This window comes from Ambystoma mexicanum, unplaced genomic scaffold (genome assembly GCF_040938575.1).
Source record: "Ambystoma mexicanum isolate Mex_15411 unplaced genomic scaffold, UKY_AmexF1_1 Mex_scaf1, whole genome shotgun sequence".
NCBI lineage: Eukaryota > Metazoa > Chordata > Amphibia > Caudata > Ambystomatidae > Ambystoma > Ambystoma mexicanum.
The window spans coordinates 3,248,956-3,267,936 of record NW_027182324.1 but is presented as its reverse complement, the minus strand read 5'-3'; the positions used below and the strand labels follow the sequence as shown (position 1 = coordinate 3,267,936).

The window sequence follows — 18,981 nt, the reverse complement described above, 5'->3', positions numbered from 1 at the left end:
GCATGTCATTAATCGTTGATTTAGAGTGGACTGCATTGCCCAGTGTGTGTATTGAGGAGCACATGTTCGCCTTTACTGGGGAGCAATTTTGCACTCATGAATGTGGCAAAACATTCAAATCCGTAAGTGGGTGAACATTAAAGTCCTAGATGCTGCAAATCTCTATATCTGGATACGGAATGACTGAAAAAAGTTATGTCTCCAGTGTCAAAATGTGTGTAATGCACTAGTAATTCATTTCCTTTATTGACCAGTGAGGTAGCCATGTATGGAGGTGCTGTAGAGTGAAAATCAAGTTTCAAATGGGCAGTGATCCTTGTGCCTGGATAGCTCAGTCGGTAGAGCATCAGACTTTTAATCTGAGGGTCCAGGGTTCAAGTCCCTGTTCAGGCGTACCTTTGCTTCTTTTACAAAAAATTAAGCAGGAAATATGAATTGCTCATTCTAATATGTGCTATTTCTGATGGCATCGCAACCTTGGGCAATATGATTCTAAGGTAGTGGAGTCCAGAGTTCTTGGATGCTTTGCCAACATTTCAAGCCTGACTGTGCTTCTAAATAGCATGAAATAGCAATCTTTGTACAAAGTTTTAATATTGGGGAGACAGATTGGTCGAAAAAAAAGCAGACAGGCGCTGCTGAGATTCAAACTCAGGATCTCCTGTTTACTAGACAGGCGCTTTAACCAACTAAGCCACAGCACCTTTTTTGCATCTGGTCTCCTTTCCTTCCTCATGTAATCAATCAGAAGTGAAATCCACTTTTTTAAGGCTGGGCTTCTGTTGCAATATAACTTTTCAAAATGTTTTCCAATTGACTGAAACTCCATTGCACAAAACGAGCATGTCATTAATCGTCGATTTAGAGTGGACTGCATTGCCCAGTGTGTGCATTGAGGAGCACATGTTCGTCTTTACTGGGGGGCAAGTTTGCACTCATGAATGTGGCAAAACATTCAAATCCGTAAGTGGGTGAACATTAAAGTCCTAGATGCTGCAAATCTCTATATCTGGATACGGAATGACTGAAAAAAGTTATGTCTCCAGTGTCAAAATGTGTGTAATGCACTAGTAATTCATTTCCTTTATTGACCAGTGAGGTAGCCATGTATGGAGGTGCTGTAGAGTGAAAATCAAGTTTCAAATGGGCAGTGATTCTTGTGCCTGGATAGCTCAGTCGGTAGAGCATCGGACTTTTAATCTGAGGGTCCAGGGTTCAAGTCCCTGTTCAGGCGTACCTTTGCTTCTTTTACAAAAAATTTAGCAGGAAATATGAATTGCTCATTCTAATATGTGCTATTTCTGATGGCATCGCAACCTTGGGCAATATGACTCTAAGGTAGTGGAGTCCAGAATTCTTGGATGCTTTGCCAACATTTCAAGCCTGACTGTGCTTCTAAATAGCATGAAATAACAATCTTTGTACAAAGTTTTAATATTGGGGAGACAGATTGGTCGAAAAAAAAGCAGACAGGCGCTGCTGAGGTTCGAACTCAGGATCTCCAGTTTACTAGACAGGCGCTTTAACCAACTAAGCCACAGCACCTCTTTTGCATCTGATCTCCTGTCCTTCCTCATGTAATCATTTAGAAGTGAAATCCACTTTTTTTAAGGCTGGGCTTCTGTTGCAATATAACTTTACAAAATGTTTTCCAATTGACTGAAACTCCATTGCACAAAACGAGCATGTCATTAATCGTTGATTTAGAGTGGACTGCATTGCCCAGTGTGTGTATTGAGGAGCACATGTTCGCCTTTACTGGGGAGCAATTTTGCACTCATGAATGTGGCAAAACATTCAAATCCGTAAGTGGGTGAACATTAAAGTCCTAGATGCTGCAAATCTCTATATCTGGATACGGAATGACTGAAAAAAGTTATGTCTCCAGTGTCAAAATGTGTGTAATGCACTAGTAATTCATTTCCTTTATTGACCAGTGAGGTAGCCATGTATGGAGGTGCTGTAGAGTGAAAATCAAGTTTCAAATGGGCAGTGATCCTTGTGCCTGGATAGCTCAGTCGGTAGAGCATCAGACTTTTAATCTGAGGGTCCAGGGTTCAAGTCCCTGTTCAGGCGTACCTTTGCTTCTTTTACAAAAAATTAAGCAGGAAATATGAATTGCTCATTCTAATATGTGCTATTTCTGATGGCATCGCAACCTTGGGCAATATGACTCTAAGGTAGTGGAGTCCAGAGTTCTTGGATGCTTTGCCAACATTTCAAGCCTGACTGTGCTTCTAAATAGCATGAAACAGCAATCTTTGTACAAAGTTTTAATATTGGGGAGACAGATTGGTCGAAAAAAAAGCAGACAGGCGCTGCTGAGATTCGAACTCAGGATCTCCTGTTTACTAGACAGGCGCTTTAACCAACTAAGCCACAGCACCTTTTTTGCATCTGTTCTCCTTTCCTTCCTCATGTAATCATTTAGAAGTGAAATCCACTTTTTTTAAGGCTGGGCTTCTGTTGCAATATAACTTTACAAAATGTTTTCCAATTGACTGAAACTCCATTGCACAAAACGAGCATGTCATTAATCGTTGATTTAGAGTGGACTGCATTGCCCAGTGTGTGTATTGAGGAGCACATGTTCGCCTTTACTGGGGAGCAATTTTGCACTCATGAATGTGGCAAAACATTCAAATCCGTAAGTGGGTGAACATTAAAGTCCTAGATGCTGCAAATCTCTATATCTGGATACGGAATGACTGAAAAAAGTTATGTCTCCAGTGTCAAAATGTGTGTAATGCACTAGTAATTCATTTCCTTTATTGACCAGTGAGGTAGCCATGTATGGAGGTGCTGTAGAGTGAAAATCAAGTTTCAAATGGGCAGTGATCCTTGTGCCTGGATAGCTCAGTCGGTAGAGCATCAGACTTTTAATCTGAGGGTCCAGGGTTCAAGTCCCTGTTCAGGCGTACCTTTGCTTCTTTTACAAAAAATTAAGCAGGAAATATGAATTGCTCATTCTAATATGTGCTATTTCTGATGGCATCGCAACCTTGGGCAATATGATTCTAAGGTAGTGGAGTCCAGAGTTCTTGGATGCTTTGCCAACATTTCAAGCCTGACTGTGCTTCTAAATAGCATGAAATAGCAATCTTTGTACAAAGTTTTAATATTGGGGAGACAGATTGGTCGAAAAAAAAGCAGACAGGCGCTGCTGAGATTCAAACTCAGGATCTCCTGTTTACTAGACAGGCGCTTTAACCAACTAAGCCACAGCACCTTTTTTGCATCTGGTCTCCTTTCCTTCCTCATGTAATCAATCAGAAGTGAAATCCACTTTTTTAAGGCTGGGCTTCTGTTGCAATATAACTTTTCAAAATGTTTTCCAATTGACTGAAACTCCATTGCACAAAACGAGCATGTCATTAATCGTCGATTTAGAGTGGACTGCATTGCCCAGTGTGTGCATTGAGGAGCACATGTTCGTCTTTACTGGGGGGCAAGTTTGCACTCATGAATGTGGCAAAACATTCAAATCCGTAAGTGGGTGAACATTAAAGTCCTAGATGCTGCAAATCTCTATATCTGGATACGGAATGACTGAAAAAAGTTATGTCTCCAGTGTCAAAATGTGTGTAATGCACTAGTAATTCATTTCCTTTATTGACCAGTGAGGTAGCCATGTATGGAGGTGCTGTAGAGTGAAAATCAAGTTTCAAATGGGCAGTGATTCTTGTGCCTGGATAGCTCAGTCGGTAGAGCATCGGACTTTTAATCTGAGGGTCCAGGGTTCAAGTCCCTGTTCAGGCGTACCTTTGCTTCTTTTACAAAAAATTTAGCAGGAAATATGAATTGCTCATTCTAATATGTGCTATTTCTGATGGCATCGCAACCTTGGGCAATATGACTCTAAGGTAGTGGAGTCCAGAATTCTTGGATGCTTTGCCAACATTTCAAGCCTGACTGTGCTTCTAAATAGCATGAAATAACAATCTTTGTACAAAGTTTTAATATTGGGGAGACAGATTGGTCGAAAAAAAAGCAGACAGGCGCTGCTGAGGTTCGAACTCAGGATCTCCAGTTTACTAGACAGGCGCTTTAACCAACTAAGCCACAGCACCTCTTTTGCATCTGATCTCCTGTCCTTCCTCATGTAATCATTTAGAAGTGAAATCCACTTTTTTTAAGGCTGGGCTTCTGTTGCAATATAACTTTACAAAATGTTTTCCAATTGACTGAAACTCCATTGCACACAACAAGCATGTCATTAATCGTTGATTTAGAGTGGACTGCATTGCCCAGTGTGTGTATTGAGGAGCACATGTTCGCCTTTACTGGGGAGCAATTTTGCACTCATGAATGTGGCAAAACATTCAAATCCGTAAGTGGGTGAACATTAAAGTCCTAGATGCTGCAAATCTCTATATCTGGATACGGAATGACTGAAAAAAGTTATGTCTCCAGTGTCAAAATGTGTGTAATGCACTAGTAATTCATTTCCTTTATTGACCAGTGAGGTAGCCATGTATGGAGGTGCTGTAGAGTGAAAATCAAGTTTCAAATGGGCAGCGATCCTTGTGCCTGGATAGCTCAGTCGGTAGAGCATCAGACTTTTAATCTGAGGGTCCAGGGTTCAAGTCCCTGTTCAGGCGTACCTTTGCTTCTTTTACAAAAAATTAAGTAGGAAATATGAATTGCTCATTCTAATATGTGCTATTTCTGATGGCATCGCAACCTTGGGCAATATGATTCTAAGGTAGTGGAGTCCAGAGTTCTTGGATGCTTTGCCAACATTTCAAGCCTGACTGTGCTTCTAAATAGCATGAAATAGCAATCTTTGTACAAAGTTTTAATATTGGGGAGACAGATTGGTCGAAAAAAAAGCAGACAGGCGCTGCTGAGATTCGAACTCAGGATCTCCTGTTTACTAGACAGGCACTTTAACCAACTAAGCCACAGCACCTTTTTTGCATCTGGTCTCCTTTCCTTCCTCATGTAATCATTTAGAAGTGAAATCCACTTTTTTAAGGCTGGGCTTCTGTTGCAATATAACTTTTCAAAATGTTTTCCAATTGACTGAAACTCCATTGCACAAAACGAGCATGTCATTAATCGTCGATTTAGAGTGGACTGCATTGCCCAGTGTGTGCATTGAGGAGCACATGTTCGTCTTTACTGGGGAGCAAGTTTGCACTCATGAATGTGGCAAAACATTCAAATCCGTAAGTGGGTGAACATTAAAGTCCTAGATGCTGCAAATCTCTATATCTGGATACTGAATGACTGAAAAAAGTTATGTCTCCAGTGTCAAAATGTGTGTAATCCACTAGTAATTCATTTCCTTTATTGACCAGTGAGGTAGCCATGTATGGAGGTGCTGTAGAGTGAAAATCAAGTTTCAAATGGGCAGTGATCCTTGTGCCTGGATAGCTCAGTCGGTAGAGCATCAGACTTTTAATCTGAGGGTCCAGGGTTCAAGTCCCTGTTCAGGCGTATCTTTGCTTCTTTTACAAAAAATTTAGCAGGAAATATGAATTGCTCATTCTAATATGTGCTATTTCTGATGGCATCGCAACCTTGGGCAATATGACTCTAAGGTAGTGGAGTCCAGAATTCTTGGATGCTTTGCCAACATTTCAAGCCTGACTGTGCTTCTAAATAGCATGAAATAGCAATCTTTGTACAAAGTTTTAATATTGGGGAGACAGATTGGTCGAAAAAAAAGCAGACAGGCGCTGCTGAGATTCGAACTCAGGATCTCCTGTTTACTAGACAGGCGCTTTAACCAACTAAGCCACAGCACCTTTTTTGCATCTGGTCTCCTTTCCTTCCTCATGTAATCATTTAGAAGTGAAATCCACTTTTTTAAGGCTGGGCTTCTGTTGCAATATAACTTTTCAAAATGTTTTCCAATTGACTGAAACTCCATTGCACAAAACGAGCATGTCATTAATCGTCGATTTAGAGTGGACTGCATTGCCCAGTGTGTGCATTGAGGAGCACATGTTCGTCTTTACTGGGGAGCAAGTTTGCACTCATGAATGTGGCAAAACATTCAAATCCGTAAGTGGGTGAACATTAAAGTCCTAGATGCTGCAAATCTCTATATCTGGATACGGAATGACTGAAAAAAGTTATGTCTCCAGTGTCAAAATGTGTGTAATGCACTAGTAATTCATTTCCTTTATTGACCAGTGAGGTAGCCATGTATGGAGGTGCTGTAGAGTGAAAATCAAGTTTCAAATGGGCAGTGATCCTTGTGCCTGGATAGCTCAGTCGGTAGAGCATCAGACTTTTAATCTGAGGGTCCAGGGTTCAAGTCCCTGTTCAGGCGTACCTTTGCTTCTTTTACAAAAAATTAAGCAGGAAATATGAATTGCTCATTCTAATATGTGCTATTTCTGATGGCATCGCAACCTTGGGCAATATGACTCTAAGGTAGTGGAGTCCAGAGTTCTTGGATGCTTTGCCAACATTTCAAGCCTGACTGTGCTTCTAAATAGCATGAAACAGCAATCTTTGTACAAAGTTTTAATATTGGGGAGACAGATTGGTCGAAAAAAAAGCAGACAGGCGCTGCTGAGATTCGAACTCAGGATCTCCTGTTTACTAGACAGGCGCTTTAACCAACTAAGCCACAGCACCTTTTTTGCATCTGTTCTCCTTTCCTTCCTCATGTAATCATTTAGAAGTGAAATCCACTTTTTTTAAGGCTGGGCTTCTGTTGCAATATAACTTTACAAAATGTTTTCCAATTGACTGAAACTCCATTGCACAAAACGAGCATGTCATTAATCGTTGATTTAGAGTGGACTGCATTGCCCAGTGTGTGTATTGAGGAGCACATGTTCGCCTTTACTGGGGAGCAATTTTGCACTCATGAATGTGGCAAAACATTCAAATCCGTAAGTGGGTGAACATTAAAGTCCTAGATGCTGCAAATCTCTATATCTGGATACGGAATGACTGAAAAAAGTTATGTCTCCAGTGTCAAAATGTGTGTAATGCACTAGTAATTCATTTCCTTTATTGACCAGTGAGGTAGCCATGTATGGAGGTGCTGTAGAGTGAAAATCAAGTTTCAAATGGGCAGTGATCCTTGTGCCTGGATAGCTCAGTCGGTAGAGCATCAGACTTTTAATCTGAGGGTCCAGGGTTCAAGTCCCTGTTCAGGCGTACCTTTGCTTCTTTTACAAAAAATTAAGCAGGAAATATGAATTGCTCATTCTAATATGTGCTATTTCTGATGGCATCGCAACCTTGGGCAATATGATTCTAAGGTAGTGGAGTCCAGAGTTCTTGGATGCTTTGCCAACATTTCAAGCCTGACTGTGCTTCTAAATAGCATGAAATAGCAATCTTTGTACAAAGTTTTAATATTGGGGAGACAGATTGGTCGAAAAAAAAGCAGACAGGCGCTGCTGAGATTCGAACTCAGGATCTCCTGTTTACTAGACAGGCGCTTTAACCAACTAAGCCACAGCACCTTTTTTGCATCTGGTCTCCTTTCCTTCCTCATGTAATCATTTAGAAGTGAAATCCACTTTTTTAAGGCTGGGCTTCTGTTGCAATATAACTTTTCAAAATGTTTTCCAATTGACTGAAACTCCATTGCACAAAACGAGCATGTCATTAATCGTCGATTTAGAGTGGACTGCATTGCCCAGTGTGTGCATTGAGGAGCACATGTTCGTCTTTACTGGGGAGCAAGTTTGCACTCATGAATGTGGCAAAACATTCAAATCCGTAAGTGGGTGAACATTAAAGTCCTAGATGCTGCAAATCTCTATATCTGGATACGGAATGACTGAAAAAAGTTATGTCTCCAGTGTCAAAATGTGTGTAATGCACTAGTAATTCATTTCCTTTATTGACCAGTGAGGTAGCCATGTATGGAGGTGCTGTAGAGTGAAAATCAAGTTTCAAATGGGCAGTGATCCTTGTGCCTGGATAGCTCAGTCGGTAGAGCATCAGACTTTTAATCTGAGGGTCCAGGGTTCAAGTCCCTGTTCAGGCGTACCTTTGCTTCTTTTACAAAAAATTAAGCAGGAAATATGAATTGCTCATTCTAATATGTGCTATTTCTGATGGCATCGCAACCTTGGGCAATATGATTCTAAGGTAGTGGAGTCCAGAGTTCTTGGATGCTTTGCCAACATTTCAAGCCTGACTGTGCTTCTAAATAGCATGAAATAGCAATCTTTGTACAAAGTTTTAATATTGGGGAGACAGATTGGTCGAAAAAAAAGCAGACAGGCGCTGCTGAGATTCGAACTCAGGATCTCCTGTTTACTAGACAGGCGCTTTAACCAACTAAGCCACAGCACCTTTTTTGCATCTGGTCTCCTTTCCTTCCTCATGTAATCATTTAGAAGTGAAATCCACTTTTTTAAGGCTGGGCTTCTGTTGCAATATAACTTTTCAAAATGTTTTCCAATTGACTGAAACTCCATTGCACAAAACGAGCATGTCATTAATCGTCGATTTAGAGTGGACTGCATTGCCCAGTGTGTGCATTGAGGAGCACATGTTCGTCTTTACTGGGGAGCAAGTTTGCACTCATGAATGTGGCAAAACATTCAAATCCGTAAGTGGGTGAACATTAAAGTCCTAGATGCTGCAAATCTCTATATCTGGATACGGAATGACTGAAAAAAGTTATGTCTCCAGTGTCAAAATGTGTGTAATGCACTAGTAATTCATTTCCTTTATTGACCAGTGAGGTAGCCATGTATGGAGGTGCTGTAGAGTGAAAATCAAGTTTCAAATGGGCAGTGATCCCTGTGCCTGGATAGCTCAGTCGGTAGAGCATCAGACTTTTAATCTGAGGGTCCAGGATTCAAGTCCCTGTTCAGGCGTATCTTTGCTTCTTTTACAAAAAATTTAGCAGGAAATATGAATTGCTCATTCTAATATGTGCTATTTCTGATGGCATCGCAACCTTGGGCAATATGACTCTAAGGTAGTGGAGTCCAGAATTCTTGGATGCTTTGCCAACATTTCAAGCCTGACTGTGCTTCTAAATAGCATGAAATAACAATCTTTGTACAAAGTTTTAATATTGGGGAGACAGATTGGTCGAAAAAAAAGCAGACAGGCGCTGCTGAGATTCGAACTCAGGATCTCCTGTTTACTAGACAGGCGCTTTAACCAACTAAGCCACAGCACCTCTTTTGCATCTGATCTCCTTTCCTTCCTCATGTAATCATTTAGAAGTGAAATCCACTTTTTTTAAGGCTGGGCTTCTGTTGCAATATAACTTTACAAAATGTTTTCCAATTGACTGAAACTCCATTGCACAAAACGAGCATGTCATTAATCGTTGATTTAGAGTGGACTGCATTGCCCAGTGTGTGTATTGAGGAGCACATGTTCGCCTTTACTGGGGAGCAATTTTGCACTCATGAATGTGGCAAAACATTCAAATCCGTAAGTGGGTGAACATTAAAGTCCTAGATGCTGCAAATCTCTATATCTGGATACGGAATGACTGAAAAAAGTTATGTCTCCAGTGTCAAAATGTGTGTAATGCACTAGTAATTCATTTCCTTTATTGACCAGTGAGGTAGCCATGTATGGAGGTGCTGTAGAGTGAAAATCAAGTTTCAAATGGGCAGTGATCCCTGTGCCTGGATAGCTCAGTCGGTAGAGCATCAGACTTTTAATCTGAGGGTCCAGGATTCAAGTCCCTGTTCAGGCGTACCTTTGCTTCTTTTACAAAAAATTAAGCAGGAAATATGAATTGCTCATTCTAATATGTGCTGTTTCTGATGGCATCGCAACCTTGGGCAATATGACTCTAAGGTAGTGGAGTCCAGAGTTCTTGGATGCTTTGCCAACATTTCAAGCCTGACTGTGCTTCTAAATAGCATGAAATAGCAATCTTTGTACAAAGTTTTAATATTGGGGAGACAGATTGGTCGAAAAAAAAGCAGACAGGCGCTGCTGAGATTCAAACTCAGGATCTCCTGTTTACTAGACAGGCGCTTTAACCAACTAAGCCACAGCACCTTTTTTGCATCTGGTCTCCTTTCCTTCCTCATGTAATCAATCAGAAGTGAAATCCACTTTTTTAAGGCTGGGCTTGTGTTGCAATATAACTTTTCAAAATGTTTTCCAATTGACTGAAACTCCATTGCACAAAACGAGCATGTCATTAATCGTCGATTTAGAGTGGACTGCATTGCCCAGTGTGTGCATTGAGGAGCACATGTTCGTCTTTACTGGGGAGCAAGTTTGCACTCATGAATGTGGCAAAACATTCAAATCCGTAAGTGGGTGAACATTAAAGTCCTAGATGCTGCAAATCTCTATATCTGGATACGGAATGACTGAAAAAAGTTATGTCTCCAGTGTCAAAATGTGTGTAATGCACTAGTAATTCATTTCCTTTATTGACCAGTGAGGTAGCCATGTATGGAGGTGCTGTAGAGTGAAAATCAAGTTTCAAATGGGCAGTGATCCTTGTGCCTGGATAGCTCAGTCGGTAGAGCATCAGACTTTTAATCTGAGGGTCCAGGGTTCAAGTCCCTGTTCAGGCGTACCTTTGCTTCTTTTACAAAAAATTTAGCAGGAAATATGAATTGCTCATTCTAATATGTGCTATTTCTGATGGCATCGCAACCTTGGGCAATATGACTCTAAGGTAGTGGAGTCCAGAGTTCTTGGATGCTTTGCCAACATATCAAGCCTGACTGTGCTTCTAAATTGCATGAAATAGCAATCTTTGTACAAAGTTTTAATATTGGGGAGACAGATTGGTCGAAAAAAAGCAGACAGGCGCTGCTGAGATTCGAACTCAGGATCTCCTGTTTACTAGACAGGCGCTTTAACCAACTAAGCCACAGCACCTTTTTTGCATCTGGTCTCCTTTCCTTCCTCATGTAATCATTAAAAAGTGAAATCCACTTTTTTAAGGCTGGGCTTCTGTTGCAATATAACTTTTCAAAATGTTTTCCAATTGACTGAAACTCCATTGCACAAAACGAGCATGTCATTAATCGTCGATTTAGAGTGGACTGCATTGCCCAGTGTGTGCATTGAGGAGCACATGTTCGTCTTTACTGGGGAGCAAGTTTGCACTCATTAATGTGGCAAAACATTCAAATCCGTAAATGGGTGAACATTAAAGTCCTAGATGCTGCAAATCTCTATATCTGGATACGGAATGACTGAAAAAAGTTATGTCTCCAGTGTCAAAATGTGTGTAATGCACTAGTAATTCATTTCCTTTATTGACCAGTGAGGTAGCCATGTATGGAGGTGCTGTAGAGTGAAAATCAAGTTTCAAATGGGCAGTGATCCCTGTGCCTGGATAGCTCAGTCGGTAGAGCATCAGACTTTTAATCTGAGGGTCCAGGGTTCAAGTCCCTGTTCAGGTGTATCTTTGCTTCTTTTACAAAAAATTTAGCAGGAAATATGAATTGCTCATTCTAATATGTGCTATTTCTGATGGCATCGCAACCTTGCGCAATATGACTCTAAGGTAGTGGAGTCCAGAATTCTTGGATGCTTTGCCAACGTTTCAAGCCTGACTGTGCTTCTAAATAGCATGAAATAACAATCTTTGTACAAAGTTTTAATATTGGGGAGACAGATTGGTCGAAAAAAAAGCAGACAGGCGCTGCTGAGATTCGAACTCAGGATCTCCTGTTTACTAGACAGGCGCTTTAACCAACTAAGCCACAGCACCTCTTTTGCATCTGATCTCCTGTCCTTCCTCATGTAATCATTTAGAAGTGAAATCCACTTTTTTTAAGGCTGGGCTTCTGTTGCAATATAACTTTACAAAATGTTTTCCAATTGACTGAAACTCCATTGCACAAAACGAGCATGTCATTAATCGTCGATTTAGAGAGGACTGCATTGCCCAGTGTGTGCATTGAGGAGCACATGTTCGTCTTTACTGGGGAGCAAGTTTGCACTCATGAATGTGGCAAAACATTCAAATCCGTAAGTGGGTGAACATTAAAGTCCTAGATGCTGCAAATCTCTATATCTGGATACGGAATGACTGAAAAAAGTTATGTCTCCAGTGTCAAAATGTGTGTAATGCACTAGTAATTCATTTCCTTTATTGACCAGTGAGGTAGCCATGTATGGAGGTGCTGTAGAGTGAAAATCAAGTTTCAAATGGCAGTGATCCATCTGCCTGGATAGCTCAGTCGGTAGAGCATCAGACTTTTAATCTGAGGGTCCAGGGTTCAAGTCCCTGTTCAGGCGTACCTTTGCTTCTTTTACAAAAAATTAAGCAGGAAATATGAATTGCTCATTCTAATATGTGCTATTTCTGATGGCATCGCAACCTTGGGCAATATGACTCTAAGGTAGTGGAGTCCAGAGTTCTTGGATGCTTTGCCAACATTTCAAGCCTGACTGTGCTTCTAAATAGCATGAAATAGCAATCTTTGTACAAAGTTTTAATATTGGGGAGACAGATTGGTCGAAAAAAAAGCAGACAGGCGCTGCTGAGATTCAAACTCAGGATCTCCTGTTTACTAGACAGGCGCTTTAACCAACTAAGCCACAGCACCTTTTTTGCATCTGGTCTCCTTTCCTTCCTCATGTAATCAATCAGAAGTGAAATCCACTTTTTTAAGGCTGGGCTTGTGTTGCAATATAACTTTTCAAAATGTTTTCCAATTGACTGAAACTCCATTGCACAAAACGAGCATGTCATTAATCGTCGATTTAGAGTGGACTGCATTGCCCAGTGTGTGCATTGAGGAGCACATGTTCGTCTTTACTGGGGAGCAAGTTTGCACTCATGAATGTGGCAAAACATTCAAATCCGTAAGTGGGTGAACATTAAAGTCCTAGATGCTGCAAATCTCTATATCTGGATACGGAATGACTGAAAAAAGTTATGTCTCCAGTGTCAAAATGTGTGTAATGCACTAGTAATTCATTTCCTTTATTGACCAGTGAGGTAGCCATGTATGGAGGTGCTGTAGAGTGAAAATCAAGTTTCAAATGGGCAGTGATCCTTGTGCCTGGATAGCTCAGTCGGTAGAGCATCAGACTTTTAATCTGAGGGTCCAGGGTTCAAGTCCCTGTTCAGGCGTACCTTTGCTTCTTTTACAAAAAATTTAGCAGGAAATATGAATTGCTCATTCTAATATGTGCTATTTCTGATGGCATCGCAACCTTGGGCAATATGACTCTAAGGTAGTGGAGTCCAGAGTTCTTGGATGCTTTGCCAACATATCAAGCCTGACTGTGCTTCTAAATTGCATGAAATAGCAATCTTTGTACAAAGTTTTAATATTGGGGAGACAGATTGGTCGAAAAAAAGCAGACAGGCGCTGCTGAGATTCGAACTCAGGATCTCCTGTTTACTAGACAGGCGCTTTAACCAACTAAGCCACAGCACCTTTTTTGCATCTGGTCTCCTTTCCTTCCTCATGTAATCATTAAAAAGTGAAATCCACTTTTTTAAGGCTGGGCTTCTGTTGCAATATAACTTTTCAAAATGTTTTCCAATTGACTGAAACTCCATTGCACAAAACGAGCATGTCATTAATCGTCGATTTAGAGTGGACTGCATTGCCCAGTGTGTGCATTGAGGAGCACATGTTCGTCTTTACTGGGGAGCAAGTTTGCACTCATTAATGTGGCAAAACATTCAAATCCGTAAATGGGTGAACATTAAAGTCCTAGATGCTGCAAATCTCTATATCTGGATACGGAATGACTGAAAAAAGTTATGTCTCCAGTGTCAAAATGTGTGTAATGCACTAGTAATTCATTTCCTTTATTGACCAGTGAGGTAGCCATGTATGGAGGTGCTGTAGAGTGAAAATCAAGTTTCAAATGGGCAGTGATCCCTGTGCCTGGATAGCTCAGTCGGTAGAGCATCAGACTTTTAATCTGAGGGTCCAGGGTTCAAGTCCCTGTTCAGGTGTATCTTTGCTTCTTTTACAAAAAATTTAGCAGGAAATATGAATTGCTCATTCTAATATGTGCTATTTCTGATGGCATCGCAACCTTGGGCAATATGACTCTAAGGTAGTGGAGTCCAGAATTTTTGGATGCTTTGCCAACGTTTCAAGCCTGACTGTGCTTCTAAATAGCATGAAATAACAATCTTTGTACAAAGTTTTAATATTGGGTAGACAGATTGGTCGAAAAAAAAGCAGACAGGCGCTGCTGAGATTCGAACTCAGGATCTCCTGTTTACTAGACAGGCGCTTTAACCAACTAAGCCACAGCACCTCTTTTGCATCTGATCTCCTGTCCTTCCTCATGTAATCATTTAGAAGTGAAATCCACTTTTTTTAAGGCTGGGCTTCTGTTGCAATATAACTTTACAAAATGTTTTCCAATTGACTGAAACTCCATTGCACAAAACGAGCATGTCATTAATCGTCGATTTAGAGAGGACTGCATTGCCCAGTGTGTGCATTGAGGAGCACATGTTCGTCTTTACTGGGGAGCAAGTTTGCACTCATGAATGTGGCAAAACATTCAAATCCGTAAGTGGGTGAACATTAAAGTCCTAGATGCTGCAAATCTCTATATCTGGATACGGAATGACTGAAAAAAGTTATGTCTCCAGTGTCAAAATGTGTGTAATGCACTAGTAATTCATTTCCTTTATTGACCAGTGAGGTAGCCATGTATGGAGGTGCTGTAGAGTGAAAATCAAGTTTCAAATGGCAGTGATCCATCTGCCTGGATAGCTCAGCATCAGACTTTTAATCTGAGGGTCCAGGGTTCAAGTCCCTGTTCAGGCGTACCTTTGCTTCTTTTACAAAAAATTAAGCAGGAAATATGAATTGCTCATTCTAATATGTGCTATTTCTGATGGCATCGCAACCTTGGGCAATATGACTCTAAGGTAGTGGAGTCCAGAGTTCTTGGATGCTTTGCCAACATTTCAAGCCTGACTGTGCTTCTAAATAGCATGAAATAGCAATCTTTGTACAAAGTTTTAATATTGGGGAGACAGATTGGTCGAAAAAAAAGCAGACAGGCGCTGCTGAGATTCGAACTCAGGATCTCCTATTTACTAGACAGGCGCTTTAACCAACTAAGCCACAGCACCTTTTTTGCATCTGGTCTCCTTTCCTTCCTCATGTAATCATTTAGAAGTGAAATCCACTTTTTTAAGGCTGGGCTTCTGTTGCAATATAACTTTTCAAAATGTTTTCCAATTGACTGAAACTCCATTGCACAAAACGAGCATGTCATTAATCGTCGATTTAGAGTGGACTGCATTGCCCAGTGTGTGCATTGAGGAGCACATGTTCGTCTTTACTGGGGAGCAAGTTTGCACTCATGAATGTGGCAAAACATTCAAATCCGTAAGTGGGTGAACATTAAAGTCCTAGATGCTGCAAATCTCTATATCTGGATACGGAATGACTGAAAAAAGTTATGTCTCCAGTGTCAAAATGTGTGTAATGCACTAGTAATTCATTTCCTTTATTGACCAGTGAGGTAGCCATGTATGGAGGTGCTGTAGAGTGAAAATCAAGTTTCAAATGGGCAGTGATCCTTGTGCCTGGATAGCTCAGTCGGTAGAGCATCAGACTTTTAATCTGAGGGTCCAGGGTTCAAGTCCCTGTTCAGGCGTACCTTTGCTTCTTTTACAAAAAATTAAGCAGGAAATATGAATTGCTCATTCTAATATGTGCTATTTCTGATGGCATCGCAACCTTGGGCAATATGACTCTAAGGTAGTGGAGTCCAGAGTTCTTGGATGCTTTGCCAACATTTCAAGCCTGACTGTGCTTCTAAATAGCATGAAACAGCAATCTTTGTACAAAGTTTTAATATTGGGGAGACAGATTGGTCGAAAAAAAAGCAGACAGGCGCTGCTGAGATTCGAACTCAGGATCTCCTGTTTACTAGACAGGCGCTTTAACCAACTAAGCCACAGCACCTTTTTTGCATCTGTTCTCCTTTCCTTCCTCATGTAATCATTTAGAAGTGAAATCCACTTTTTTTAAGGCTGGGCTTCTGTTGCAATATAACTTTACAAAATGTTTTCCAATTGACTGAAACTCCATTGCACAAAACGAGCATGTCATTAATCGTTGATTTAGAGTGGACTGCATTGCCCAGTGTGTGTATTGAGGAGCACATGTTCGCCTTTACTGGGGAGCAATTTTGCACTCATGAATGTGGCAAAACATTCAAATCCGTAAGTGGGTGAACATTAAAGTCCTAGATGCTGCAAATCTCTATATCTGGATACGGAATGACTGAAAAAAGTTATGTCTCCAGTGTCAAAATGTGTGTAATGCACTAGTAATTCATTTCCTTTATTGACCAGTGAGGTAGCCATGTATGGAGGTGCTGTAGAGTGAAAATCAAGTTTCAAATGGGCAGTGATCCTTGTGCCTGGATAGCTCAGTCGGTAGAGCATCAGACTTTTAATCTGAGGGTCCAGGGTTCAAGTCCCTGTTCAGGCGTACCTTTGCTTCTTTTACAAAAAATTAAGCAGGAAATATGAATTGCTCATTCTAATATGTGCTATTTCTGATGGCATCGCAACCTTGGGCAATATGATTCTAAGGTAGTGGAGTCCAGAGTTCTTGGATGCTTTGCCAACATTTCAAGCCTGACTGTGCTTCTAAATAGCATGAAATAGCAATCTTTGTACAAAGTTTTAATATTGGGGAGACAGATTGGTCGAAAAAAAAGCAGACAGGCGCTGCTGAGATTCGAACTCAGGATCTCCTGTTTACTAGACAGGCGCTTTAACCAACTAAGCCACAGCACCTTTTTTGCATCTGGTCTCCTTTCCTTCCTCATGTAATCATTTAGAAGTGAAATCCACTTTTTTAAGGCTGGGCTTCTGTTGCAATATAACTTTTCAAAATGTTTTCCAATTGACTGAAACTCCATTGCACAAAACGAGCATGTCATTAATCGTCGATTTAGAGTGGACTGCATTGCCCAGTGTGTGCATTGAGGAGCACATGTTCGTCTTTACTGGGGAGCAAGTTTGCACTCATGAATGTGGCAAAACATTCAAATCCGTAAGTGGGTGAACATTAAAGTCCTAGATGCTGCAAATCTCTATATCTGGATACGGAATGACTGAAAAAAGTTATGTCTCCAGTGTCAAAATGTGTGTAATGCACTAGTAATTCATTTCCTTTATTGACCAGTGAGGTAGCCATGTATGGAGGTGCTGTAGAGTGAAAATCAAGTTTCAAATGGGCAGTGATCCCTGTGCCTGGATAGCTCAGTCGGTAGAGCATCAGACTTTTAATCTGAGGGTCCAGGATTCATGTCCCTGTTCAGGCGTATCTTTGCTTCTTTTACAAAAAATTTAGCAGGAAATATGAATTGCTCATTCTAATATGTGCTATTTCTGATGGCATCGCAACCTTGGGCAATATGACTCTAAGGTAGTGGAGTCCAGAATTCTTGGATGCTTTGCCAACATTTCAAGCCTGACTGTGCTTCTAAATAGCATGAAATAACAATCTTTGTACAAAGTTTTAATATTGGGGAGACAGATTGGTCGAAAAAAAAGCAGACAGGCGCTGCTGAGATTCGAACTCAGGATCTCCTGTTTACTAGACAGGCGCTTTAACCAACTAAGCCACAGCACCTCTTTTGCATCTGATCTCCTTTCCTTCCTCATGTAATCATTTAGAAGTGAAATCCACTTTTTTTAAGGCTGGGCTTCTGTTGCAATATAACTTTACAAAATGTTTTCCAATTGACTGAAACTCCATTGCACAAAACGAGCATGTCATTAATCGTTGATTTAGAGTGGACTGCATTGCCCAGTGTGTGTATTGAGGAGCACATGTTCGCCTTTACTGGGGAGCAATTTTGCACTCATGAATGTGGCAAAACATTCAAATCCGTAAGTGGGTGAACATTAAAGTCCTAGATGCTGCAAATCTCTATATCTGGATACGGAATGACTGAAAAAAGTTATGTCTCCAGTGTCAAAATGTGTGTAATGCACTAGTAATTCATTTCCTTTATTGACCAGTGAGGTAGCCATGTATGGAGGTGCTGTAGAGTGAAAATCAAGTTTCAAATGGGCAGTGATCCCTGTGCCTGGATAGCTCAGTCGGTAGAGCATCAGACTTTTAATCTGAGGGTCCAGGATTCAAGTCCCTGTTCAGGCGTACCTTTGCTTCTTTTACAAAAAATTAAGCAGGAAATATGAATTGCTCATTCTAATATGTGCTGTTTCTGATGGCATCGCAACCTTGGGCAATATGACTCTAAGGTAGTGGAGTCCAGAGTTCTTGGATGCTTTGCCAACATTTCAAGCCTGACTGTGCTTCTAAATAGCATGAAATAGCAATCTTTGTACAAAGTTTTAATATTGGGGAGACAGATTGGTCGAAAAAAAAGCAGACAGGCGCTGCTGAGATTCAAACTCAGGATCTCCTGTTTACTAGACAGGCGCTTTAACCAACTAAGCCACAGCACCTTTTTTGCATCTGGTCTCCTTTCCTTCCTCATGTAATCAATCAGAAGTGAAATCCACTTTTTTAAGGCTGGGCTTGTGTTGCAATATAACTTTTCAAAATGTTTTCCAATTGACTGAAACTCCATTGCACAAAACGAGCATGTCATTAATCGTCGATTTAGAGTGGACTGCATTGCCCAGTGTGTGCATTGAGGAGCACATGTTCGTCTTTACTGGGGAGCAAGTTTGCACTCATGAATGTGGCAAAACATTCAAATCCGTAAGTGGGTGAACATTAAAGTCCTAGATGCTGCAAATCTCTATATCTGGATACGGAATGACTGAAAAAAGTTATGTCTCCAGTGTCAAAATGTGTGTAATGCACTAGTAATTCATTTCCTTTATTGACCAGTGAGGTAGCCATGTATGGAGGTGCTGTAGAGTGAAAATCAAGTTTCAAATGGGCAGTGATCCTTGTGCCTGGATAGCTCAGTCAGTAGAGCATCAGACTTTTAATCTGAGGGTCCAGGGTTCAAGTCCCTGTTCAGGCGTACCTTTGCTTCTTTTACAAAAAATTTAGCAGGAAATATGAATTGCTCATTCTAATATGTGCTATTTCTGATGGCATCGCAACCTTGGGC

General features: G+C 40.8%; 13 non-coding genes across 13 annotated transcripts; all 13 read right to left on the bottom strand.

Annotated features, from left to right (window-relative positions):
- Positions 1–2,313: 2,313 nt before the first annotated feature.
- On the bottom strand, positions 2,314–2,387 carry TRNAT-AGU (transfer RNA threonine (anticodon AGU)). Its single transcript has one exon. It is a non-coding gene; the product is annotated as a tRNA-Thr (tRNA).
- A 3,292-nt stretch (positions 2,388–5,679) lies between these two features.
- Positions 5,680–5,753, bottom strand: TRNAT-AGU (transfer RNA threonine (anticodon AGU)). Its single transcript has one exon. It is a non-coding gene; the product is annotated as a tRNA-Thr (tRNA).
- Positions 5,754–6,520: 767 nt separating this feature from the next.
- On the bottom strand, positions 6,521–6,594 carry TRNAT-AGU (transfer RNA threonine (anticodon AGU)). Its single transcript has one exon. It is a non-coding gene; the product is annotated as a tRNA-Thr (tRNA).
- Positions 6,595–7,362: 768 nt separating this feature from the next.
- Positions 7,363–7,436, bottom strand: TRNAT-AGU (transfer RNA threonine (anticodon AGU)). Its single transcript has one exon. It is a non-coding gene; the product is annotated as a tRNA-Thr (tRNA).
- A 767-nt stretch (positions 7,437–8,203) lies between these two features.
- Positions 8,204–8,277, bottom strand: TRNAT-AGU (transfer RNA threonine (anticodon AGU)). The gene has a single exon. It is a non-coding gene; the product is annotated as a tRNA-Thr (tRNA).
- Positions 8,278–9,044: 767 nt separating this feature from the next.
- On the bottom strand, positions 9,045–9,118 carry TRNAT-AGU (transfer RNA threonine (anticodon AGU)). The gene has a single exon. It is a non-coding gene; the product is annotated as a tRNA-Thr (tRNA).
- A 1,608-nt stretch (positions 9,119–10,726) lies between these two features.
- Positions 10,727–10,800, bottom strand: TRNAT-AGU (transfer RNA threonine (anticodon AGU)). Its single transcript has one exon. It is a non-coding gene; the product is annotated as a tRNA-Thr (tRNA).
- A 767-nt stretch (positions 10,801–11,567) lies between these two features.
- On the bottom strand, positions 11,568–11,641 carry TRNAT-AGU (transfer RNA threonine (anticodon AGU)). The gene has a single exon. It is a non-coding gene; the product is annotated as a tRNA-Thr (tRNA).
- Positions 11,642–13,248: 1,607 nt separating this feature from the next.
- Positions 13,249–13,322, bottom strand: TRNAT-AGU (transfer RNA threonine (anticodon AGU)). Its single transcript has one exon. It is a non-coding gene; the product is annotated as a tRNA-Thr (tRNA).
- Positions 13,323–14,089: 767 nt separating this feature from the next.
- TRNAT-AGU (transfer RNA threonine (anticodon AGU)) lies at positions 14,090–14,163 on the bottom strand. Its single transcript has one exon. It is a non-coding gene; the product is annotated as a tRNA-Thr (tRNA).
- Positions 14,164–15,762: 1,599 nt separating this feature from the next.
- On the bottom strand, positions 15,763–15,836 carry TRNAT-AGU (transfer RNA threonine (anticodon AGU)). Its single transcript has one exon. It is a non-coding gene; the product is annotated as a tRNA-Thr (tRNA).
- A 768-nt stretch (positions 15,837–16,604) lies between these two features.
- TRNAT-AGU (transfer RNA threonine (anticodon AGU)) lies at positions 16,605–16,678 on the bottom strand. The gene has a single exon. It is a non-coding gene; the product is annotated as a tRNA-Thr (tRNA).
- A 767-nt stretch (positions 16,679–17,445) lies between these two features.
- On the bottom strand, positions 17,446–17,519 carry TRNAT-AGU (transfer RNA threonine (anticodon AGU)). Its single transcript has one exon. It is a non-coding gene; the product is annotated as a tRNA-Thr (tRNA).
- Positions 17,520–18,981: the final 1,462 nt, after the last annotated feature.